Source organism: Cryptomeria japonica, chromosome 10, assembly GCF_030272615.1.
Source record: "Cryptomeria japonica chromosome 10, Sugi_1.0, whole genome shotgun sequence".
Taxonomy (NCBI): domain Eukaryota; kingdom Viridiplantae; phylum Streptophyta; class Pinopsida; order Cupressales; family Cupressaceae; genus Cryptomeria; species Cryptomeria japonica.
Genome location: NC_081414.1, coordinates 775,239,347 through 775,250,654, shown reverse-complemented (window position 1 = coordinate 775,250,654; position 11,308 = coordinate 775,239,347).

Here is an 11,308-nt window from a genome sequence, read left to right as displayed (position 1 = left end):
TGAATCCTCTAGCCTGATCGGAGACCAGAGAATGCTCGTCTTGTGAAAATTGCTTTTTCCTTGGCCTTTGCATCACTCTATCCACACTCTGCCCGGGAGACAGGGGTAGGACATAGATGTGGTACCCCTGTCCCCCCTTGAACAAGGGCATGGCACCCTTTTCCTCCCAAGACAGGGGCATGGCACCCTTGTCCTCCCAAGACAGGGACATGGCACCCTTTTCCTCCTAGGACAGGGGCGTGGTGCCCCTGCTCCTGCCCTATTTGGGGGCAATACCTTTCTAGTGCAAGCATTGTGGGTTGTGTAGTGAGCAGGAAATATCCTCGATGTCAGCCCATGACAAAATTCAAATCCTTCAAAAATGTATTTAAGGGGCATTTGTCCTCTCATTTGCATAAGTTGGATAGGTCGAAGTTGGATATGTTCAAGCAATCAAGCATTAAAGCTTTCTTTTCCAACATTGAGCTTTCTCAAGTCTCCCTTCAAGGCTAGGTGTTCCATTCAAGTCAAGGATTTAACCATCGAAGAGGAGATTGATTTCAACATTCAATTTCATGCAAACATTTCTATCAACATTGCTACTATAACCTCCCTTGAGGTGATTTACAATTCGGTCTTTCATTTATATCTACTTGCAAGTGCTTTCTTTCATTACTTGGTTAATTCCAAAACTGGGGTTTGACCTAAAGGAAAACCCCCAACCCCAATTCATTTTCCTCGCTTTTATGTGTGTAGGTGTACTTTCAGATTCGAGCTTCATTTGCAGAGGTGGAAAAACCCTTTTCATTTTGCATATTTTTCGGAGGACCATGTACATTCCTACCACGGTCCAGATAAATTTTTGTCAAATTTATAGGGCGACTTCATCTTGACATTTAACTGCCAAATCCAGGTGCACAGCTTCATCCCATATTCATATCTCAAGTTATAATCGATTCTTTGTCACTTTTGCACTACATAATTCAATCAATTTCCATTTCAAACCAAACAAAAGGGAATAAGGGGATCATCATCATAACATCCTTAATTCATTCAGAATTCAATCTATCATCTTTGTGTGGAGATTGGATCTAGTGAATTACCCCTTACCTCCTTAATGCAATGGTGGAAAGTGCTTGAAGGATAATCAATAGTGAAACTCTCATCTCTCTTTGAGGGAAAGGGTTAGTTTTCCTCTTAATCTACCACTCATCATTTTCCCACTATCACATTTTGGTGAACCTGACATCTTGCATGCTATCCTTTGAACAACATTGCATATTTTTCATTTACAAGTTTCAACTTTCTGCAAACTTAGTAGTTAATTCATTAAAAACCCTAGTTTTTAAATTTAAAATTAAACTTGTGATTTGTAAAAAATTGCTTGTGTTTGTCTTAGATCTGAAAATTGGTGTGTTTGTCAAATTCAATTTCCTCATTGTCTTGTTCAATTTGCAATTAAAATTTATAAAATTAAGAGGTTACTTGTTACAACCCTAATTTTCAAAAATCATATTGAACTAGTGCAAAAAATTGGATTTTAACTTAATTTTCAGATTTCTAATTATTCTCAAATTTGTCTTCAATCCCACAATTCAAATTTGCAATTAAAATTTATAAAATTAAGAGGTTACTTGTTACAACCCTAATTTTCAAAAATCATATTGAACTAGTGCAAAAAATTGGATTTTAACTTAATTTTCAGATTTCTAATTATTCTCAGATTTGTCTTCAATCACACAATTCAAATTTCCAATTTTCCCCCTTTTTCCCAAAATTCAAATTTCCAAATTAAGTGGTTAGGTCATCAAACCCTAATTTTTAAAATTAATTGGATTTTGTGTGAATTTCAACTCAATTTCAGTTACATTTAGATTCTTAAAATATTTTCCAAGGTGTCCCTATGCATTAGGTTTGACCCTTTTCAAAATTACACTTCAATTCCTCTTTTTCTTCAAAACCCTAATAAGGTCCTATTTTCACCTTTGTGCCTTCATTTCACCCATCTAGAGATCGTAAAATTCGCCATTTTTTTAGGGTCAGCTTTAAAATCATCATAATATTCATCCTTGAATTTTTTTTTAAAAAGTTGGTCGAACCATGTGCGTTCCCGCCACGGTCCTCGACTTTTTCCCTAAAATTTTAGGAGACTTTTATGACTATTTATTAGCTTAAATCTGAAAGATTGGCCGATTTTATCAATTTTTGAACCCTCTAGAATCAGAAATACATTCAAAATTCAACATTTCAACTTTCAAGATTGTTTTTTTCAATTAAGAGGTTTATTATAGTCTGCCCTGATTTTAAAAATTTTGATTTTAAAATTGAGTGGTATTCCCTTGGCCCTAATTTTAAAATTCCAAATTTCCTCTCATTTTGTTATGGAAATTGTGTCATCCTCTTCCTCCAACAAAGTTCAAATTGTGTAATCATTATTTTCTTAAATTTTGCATTACTCAATTTTTGCAAGCTTTGTCCTACAATTCAAACTTCAAATTTTTCCTCTAGTGCATGAGTTTTACCACTATTAGTCCTACCTATCCTATCCCCATTAGACAAAGCATTAGAATTAGGGCTTCCTAAGGTTTAATTACCGAGGAGATGGAGCCTAATTTGGATAAATTCTTTAATGAGGATCATGCTAATTCTTCCCATCCTAATCATGTGCCTATTCACCCCATTGATGGATCTCATGATGAAGAAGAAGCTTTAACTAGGGTTTCTTTAGATCAACTTTCCACATTGGACAATCAATTTGATAGCTTTCAACAATGGATGTCCCAAGATTACCCTAATAGTGAAGCTCTTCCATTAATTGAAAGTCTAAAGTGCATACTTCAAAGTGCTAAGAATGAAATTGATATATTGCATGGCATTGCACATATTGTTGATTCTAATGTCATGCCTATCAAGAGTTGTGCCGAAACCCTAGGTTACTCACAACCTTCAACACAAGTCAATTCCTCTATTCCTTTGACCAATCCTATGACTAGTATTCCTACATTCACATCTAACATCATGGCTACCTCAACTCAAAATGGCATTCCTACAACCATAGGTCATGGGGGAAATCCCTCTTCTTCATTTAATCCTCCATAAGTGTTCCTACTATTCCTCAACAAATCAGTGTGACATAAGGGGGCGATTCCTTCAACAACTTTATTCCTCCTTTAAGTGTCCCTTTTCCTACCCAATCATCACATATGCTTACTTATCATAGTGTCCCACCACCTTATTCTCACTCCATGCATTCTTTCAACAACATCACACCACCTTCTCAATCACCTATGTCTAACATGAATTCTTCCACCAAAATGACAATCAACAATCTTGCTCGGACTATGTCTTCCTTACAGCAATAAATTGCTTTCATGATTCAATCCAAGTTTAGTGTGCCCATCTTTGATGTTGTGATCCCACTTTCTCTTGATATTGTTAAAGCCATGCCACCTAAACATTTTGAGATCCCCCAATTGGAACTCTATAATGGAAAAGGTGATCCTCTTACACATGTCAAAACATTTCAAACCTTGTGTACTGATTTTGCTTATGATCAACGATTTCTTGCAAAATTGTTTACAAGAACATTAAGAGATAAGGCTTTACAATGGTATTGCTCTCTCCCTTCTTATTCTATCACTTCTTTTCAACAACTTGCAAATTCTTTCATCCAACAATTTTAAAACGACATTGGTCCTAAAATCACTTTGACTGATTTAATGCATAGTAAACAAGGTGTTAAAGAAAAAGTGACTGATTTCATTGGTAGATATAAGCATTTTTGTTCTCAAATTTCTTTCCATGTGCCTGATAGTGATATTCAAATAATTTTCATTTCTAATTTACAAAAACATATTAGGGAAAAGCTTCTTTTGTCTGAGTTTACTTCCTTTCCGCAGTTGTGCGCAACACTCCACAATTATCAATTGGTTGTGAGTCAAATGGAGCAATCCACTCTTATGGCTCTGAGTGATAAGGGGGAGAGTGTTCAATAACCGTTTGCAAAGTTCAAACCAACAAAAAGCTTCATCAAGTTCAGTGGTCCAATCAACAACAACCATGTGAATGCTACAACAAGTGTGCCTCCTATTTCTATTTTATTCCAAACAATTTACTCCTTTGAATGAATCTTTGCATAGTATTATGTCTCAATTATTGCAGAGAAATGTTATCAATCTTCCTCCTATAAAACAAGTTGATCCTTTCAAACTTGCATCTCCTCATTTTGATAACAATTCCTTTTTTCAATTTCATTGTCAACCTAGTCATGATACTGAGAAATGTTTTGTATTGAAACATAAGGTTCACGACTTGATTGATAATAATACTATATCTGTGGCATGTGTGAATGGTAAAGGAAATAAATCAGTTGCTCCTCCTAATCAAAATCTTAAGATTTTCACTGATCCCTTGCCATCTCATACCTCTAATGTTACTGAGATTGCGCCTAGTTATTTCTCTTCTGAAACACTAATCTATATGGCTCCAAACTTGGTTAATATGGTAGAAACACAAGATTTGCCTAAGGATCCATGTATTACATTTGACCCTAGTGAGACCATTAGAGCACCTGATGGCCCTTTATACATAGATGCAAAGGTTAAGGATATCCCTTGTCGTGGTGCCCTGATCGATCCCTCTTGCATGGTTAATGTCATAACTGAAGAGTATCTTTTTACTTTACAATTGCATAAACCATTATTAATGTAGATGTGAAGTTATTTGATGGCTTCTCTTGTCCTACCATTGGTTCTATCACCCTTCCTATCGAAGTCCATACTAAATCCATGGATGTTGACTTTGTTATCATACCTTCTTCTAAGCAATTCCGTGTGAAGTTGGGATATCCTTGGCTATCTTCCATGAAGGCTATTTCTTCTCTAATCCACAAGTGTCTTAAATTTCCTCAGAATGGATAAATCATCACCGTGAACCATATCTTATTTCGTCCATTCGAAAGAAGCCTTGGTGTTCCTATTGATCTCTTTTGGCCTAAACAATTTCAATTGCTTCCATCAAGGAGCGATGCTCTTTTCTTATAAAAAATGGAAGAATGTTATGATCTTATTCTTAAGTCAACCTAGATCACCAACGCTTGACATTCCTATTATTCTTCAAGATGAGGTTCTTCTCCTCTCGGATAGAACTAATCTCCCTCCTAAGGAAAAGTGTCCATCTACTCCTATGGATGTGACTTTACCTTCTCTTAAGGTGAAAAACATTATTCTTCCTAAGGTTAGACCTATACCTCCTCCTCATGATGGACTTGGTCTCCTTCCTACACCTAATATTCCTCCTTTCTATGGTGCAGTTCCACCTCCTTCCTCTTATCTAGAGAAGAGGCCTGCTTCTCCTCTTGTTCAGCCAAAAAGACCTCAACCTAAACCTTCCACTATAAAGGAGAAAGCCATTCCTCTGTCTTCAAGTATTCCTCCTCCTTCTTAGCCTTCCACTAAGACTCAATAGAATCCTTGTGTGATAGAACTCCGTGTTCAAGCTCATGAAGCTATCCCTCAAAATACTCAGTCTCCGTAGACTCCAACAGTTGATATGATTCCATTTTCTCCTAAGAAAGATGTTTAACCAACATCTCCAAATCATAAGTTGCATAAAACATACGATGATTTTACTCCTATTCATGTTCTTCTCTTTCTTTAAACTTTGATGCAAAAATGAGTGAAAATGTTATTCATAATGGCAATACAACTCCTAATGCTTCTGATGGTGAACATGAATATATTGATGTGGACAAACATTTATTGGACGAGTTTTCACAAACCCTAATCCTAGCTCCTAGAATCAAACAAAGTGACTTACCATATGAGCATAGTCCTTGTTTGGATCTTGTGATAGCTCCATCTATTGTGCTCGATATCACTCCTCTAGCGTGTTTCTCACCTTCCCAAAATAGTGATCAACAAGATCAGGACGCGAATGCCATGCTAGATTAGTGATACTAGCACTGTAGATCTTTCTCTCTCTTTTCTTTCTCTTTTGTGACCATTCTTCTATATGTATCCTTGTTCTTCTATTGTTCCCTTAAAGTCTACTTGGGGACGATGCAAAGCATTGAGATCTTCTCTTGGTCTCTTTCATGTTGACTCAAAAGACATCCTCTCCTCCCTTTCTTCTAAGGTAGTGTCCTTCTTTGGGGAATGAATATCATTATGTGCATACACATACATGGTATACATGAGTTATCATACAACATAATGATCTCGAGGAAAGCGACACTACCTCATGTTTTGTGTTCATTATCCTTGGCTTTATACCTTGATTGGGGGATAAGTCCTTGTCATAACGTTCTCCCTCTCTTCTCTCTCTCATGGGTGTATCCTGCCTTAAAGAAATCACTCCCGATAAGGTGTGTGCGATCGATTTAACTTGGGGGCATACAATCCACTCATGTTTTCCTTCATGTGACACTTAGAATTACTTAGCGAACTTTGATTTGCTTTGTAATCTTTGTATCCTTGCTTTCATGACTCATAGTGAAGGGAAGTTTGCTACTTGCAGTCATGGTTCTTTCCTTCTCGATCTTCCCTTTTACTTTATCAATCAAAGTCATAAGATCCTAATTCTACTGGGGGCATGGCGCATCTTGCCTCCTTGACATGGTGAAAGTCTTTCAATCTTGTTTCCTTGAACTTTACTGACAGTATTGGGGTACTCTTATACTCCTGCTAAAGTGGGGGATAAATGTAGTCTCATAAAATTATGACCCTAGCAATTTACAATTGCATTAGGGTCCTCATGCATGCAAACTCGAATCCTCTAGCCTGATCGGAGACTGAAGAACACTCGGCATGTGAAAACTGCTTCTTCCTTGGCCTCCGCATCACTCTGTCCACACTCTTCCCTAGAGATAGGGGTAGGACAGGGGTGTGGCACCCTTTCCCCCCCTTGGATAGGGGCATGGTGCCCTTTTCCTCCCAGAATAGGGGTGTTGTGCCCTTGTCCCTGCCCAATTTTGGGGCATGTGCTTTTTAGTGCAAGCACTGTGGGTTGTGCAGTGAGCGGTAAATCTCCCCGATGTCGACCCATGACGAAATTCAAATCCTTCAAACATGTATTTAAGGGGCATTTTCCCTCTCATTTGCATAAGTTGGATAGGTCAAGGTTGTATATGTTCAAGCGATCAAGCATTCAAGCATTCTTTTCTAGCATTGAGCTTTCTCAAGTCTCCCTTCAAGGCTAGGTGTTGTATTCAAGTCAAGGATTCAACCATTGAAGAGGAGATTGATTTCAACATTCAATTCCATACAAAAATTTCTATCAACATTTCTACTACAACCTCCCTTCAGGTGATTTACAATTCAATCTTTCATTTACATCTACTTGCAAGTGCTTTCTTTAATTACTTGGTTAATTCCAAAACTAGGGTTTGACCTAAAAGAAAACCCCCAATCCCAACCCATTTTCCTCTCTTTTCTGTGTGTAGGTTGTAGGTGCGCAACTATAATTTGAGATTCGAGCTTCATTTGCAAAGGCGGAAAAACCCTTTTCATTTCGCGGATTTTTTGGAGGACCATGTACATTCCCGCCATAGTCTGGATAACTTTTCATCAGATTTGTAGGGCAAATTCATCTCGACATTTTACTGCCAAATCCAGGCGCACAACTTCATCCCATATTCAGATCTCAAGTTATAATCGATTCTTTGTCAGTTTTGCACTACATAATTCAATCAATTTCCATTTCAAATCAAACAGAAGGGAATAAGGGGATCATCATCATAACATCATTAATTCTTTTAGAATTCAATCCATCATCTTTGTGTGGAGATTGGATCTAGTGAATTACCCCTTATCTCCCTAATGTAATGGTGGAAAGTGCTTGAAGGATAATCAATAGTAAAACTCTCATCTTTCTTTGAGGGAAATGGCTAGTTTTCCTCTTGATATATCACTCATCATTTTCCCACCATCGCAATTCATAATTATGCTTTAAAATGCAATCAATTAGAATCAATCAGAGAATCAGAAAGCTATATTGTACATAGAAGATAAACCTTTCGATTCAAAGTCCTCGTCAGACCTATTCTACCAGGCCTATGTGCCGGTATGTTGTAACCCTGTTGTTACCGGTTGGATGTAATCAAATTTTATGCAATAAAAACTTGTTAGATAGTTTAGATAATGAGAAGACAACTGAGAGGTGGGGGGGGGTGAACTAGTTGTCACAGATTACAGGAACCATTAGCAATTTAAAATTTAATACCAGAACCCAAAACATTAATACCAGAATAGCAGATAAACCAATTAAGCATAAACAATAATCATAGAATAAAAGCCATCCACATAATGCCAAGATTTGTACGTGGAAAACCCGGTAAAGGGAAAAACCATGGTGGGAAGCCTGCCCATAGTCAAATAATGCTTCTACAGTAAGTATGTGAATTACAATGAAGGGGCCTACACTTGCAGGAATGCCAATAGCCTAGAGCGCATTGCTCATCACAAAAGGAGCCTCACTAACTACATACAAATCCATACTACAATCCGAAGAAGGGTTGAACTACAAAAGATAACATCTACTATGCTTAAGTATAGTTCTAGTTAAGCTCAATACCGAAGGACGAAATCCTCTTACATAAACCCAATTCGATCTCCAATGATCAACCAACTCCTCTACCCGAATGATATTACATTATTCGCACATTACATTCCTTGACCATGACCTCTTACAATAACAATGGTGATCTACAATAAGATCTTACATCTGGGTTAGTGCAAGATCATGGGGGGCCAAAAAGTGGCGATGTGAAAAAAATAGCCTTTTCCACTCACTTAAAAAAGTGAAAATCCATGTTGACTTTTTGCTTGGCCTAGGTGTCAGTACACCTTGGCATGGTAAATACCTAAGCAAATTGGATATCGGATATCCGATATTTATAGCCAATTTTAAATTAAAAAATAAATTATATATTATATAATATATAATACGTATTATATATTATTTTATTATATTATATTATATATTATATAATATATTATTATATTATATTATATTATATATTATATAATATATTATTATATTATATAATATATTATTATATTATATTATATATTATATATTATATATTATATAATACATAATATATAATATAATATTATATTATATATAATACATAATATATAATATAATATAATATTATATAATATAATGTTATTTTAAAATAAATCAACTATAAAAATCCAATTTTTTGAGACAATATAAGTGGATTGTGACAACCCATGAGATATTTTTCACCCACGGGCTGCGTGATTTTTTTAAATCCGATATCCGATTTTGTGACCCAATTTTGCAAAAATATTCATTAAAAGGTAGGATTTTTATTGTTTTTCATCATTTTCATTCAAATTTTTGTATTTTTTTAATGTTTACTTGTTTTTTCATTCCAAATATGTTTTTTCATGAAAATTAGGCTTTTTTAAATCAAATACAAAATTGTTCAAATTTGTTAACTAAATTCAATTGTTTACATTCAATTAGGTTAAAAATAGGGGATAACAGTGAAAACATTGATCAACCACAACCGCAACAACCAAACCCTCCTGCACAAAACCCTCCTTTGCCAAACCCCCTTAAATTTAGGATTTAATTTCACAAAATTTGAACCAATTGATGGGGATTGTAGATGTCTACCGTAGGATCCCTCGCTTGAACCCAATGTTTGATCCCCTCACATCGATCATAAAGAGTATAGAAACCATCACTGAAGAGAACAATGCCGCTCTTTTGTGGTGAGATTCTATGAGGGAACAATATGCGGATGGCTTATCCTATAAGGAGATCAAGGATCTCGAGATATCCAAATCCGCTATCACTACATTGTTTGTGAATCCCTGCACTAGTCAACCTATAGACCCCCAAAAAATAGAAGTTTCTATTAAATCATGCACAAATGATGGTATTGTGAAAAAAATTTGGGATTGTTGGTGGATGGTTTTTGATAAACCACCCAACAACAATCTTGATGTCCCCTTCTACTTCATCAAAAAATTGTATGCTGAGTTTTTTTTAGGAAAACATGTGAACTACTTTGACATCCAACCTTTCCAGGGTGTGGGTTTAGGTATGCCCCAAAATAGACCTGGGGCAGTAACAGTAGTCCAGGGCCCATATGTCCCCCATCCTCCTATTGATCCCCCACCTCAAGTGCAACATCCAAATATCATCTGTGAGGCAACGTCACGGACCATATTGACTATTCACTCTTTGAGTAGCCTTTTGGTTTCTCAGGCTGGGGCAGTAGCTCAGCCTACTTTTGATGGTAGCAGTGCATCCGATGGCGCTGACATGTCCTCCTCGGCTCCACACATTTGTGTGCCCCATAATTGTGTCATATGTGGGCACGTATGCTTGGGTCCAGTTGGACAACCTGTTGATCCTCCTGCGCACATTGTAGATTATGAGGTGCATGAGATGCACGATGCACCAAATGTTATGACACAGACTGGAGGATACCCTGGAGAGTCCTCACATGCTAGAGGTGAGGAGGCACCTTCATCATACATTGATGATGTAGTGGTAAGATTTGTATTTTCATAGTTCATTCTATATTTTAAATGAATATTTATAATCGAGATAATTAAGTACTAATTTTTATTTACATGGTCTATTTAACAAATAATGATAGAGGAGGAGTTGACACAGATCCAGGAGGGCACCTTGATGACCATTTCATTTGGCCTTGATAGCTTTACAGTACATATATTATTGCACCTAGTCGTTTGTATTTTTATGAAGAGAAAACGTGGAGATGAGGTAAACAAGAATAGTTCAGTTATAGTTCAATTTTATGTTAACTTTTCGAATGTGAGTTATATAATATAACTATTCTTAATCATTATTCATTTTTTCTTGTGCAGGATCCTTCAGAGCTGAGCAGTACGGTGAACAGGATCGATTTTGATGATCTATCAGTAGCTTAGAATGTTATAGATAGTTTTGGGATGCTTACATGTCTATTTGGTATGTATATTTTATATATGGACATACATTAATGCATATAGACATACATTTTGTTTGAGTTGGCGTTTATGCCATATTTGTGTATAGACATACACTTGTAATCATTTGACATTTTTATATATACAGAAGTTGATATTTGATCATATAAATTGTTGCTCATGTGTTGGTGTTATCATGGAAAACTTTAATCTTCAATCCAATAATTAACACTGGTTAATAATGGTTATTTAATGAACAATACAATTCATTTCATTTCATCGTAGGTGTTGTTTGTATAATGAACAATACAATTCATTTCATTTCATCATAAGTGTTGTTTGTATAATGAACAATACAATACAATTCATTTAAT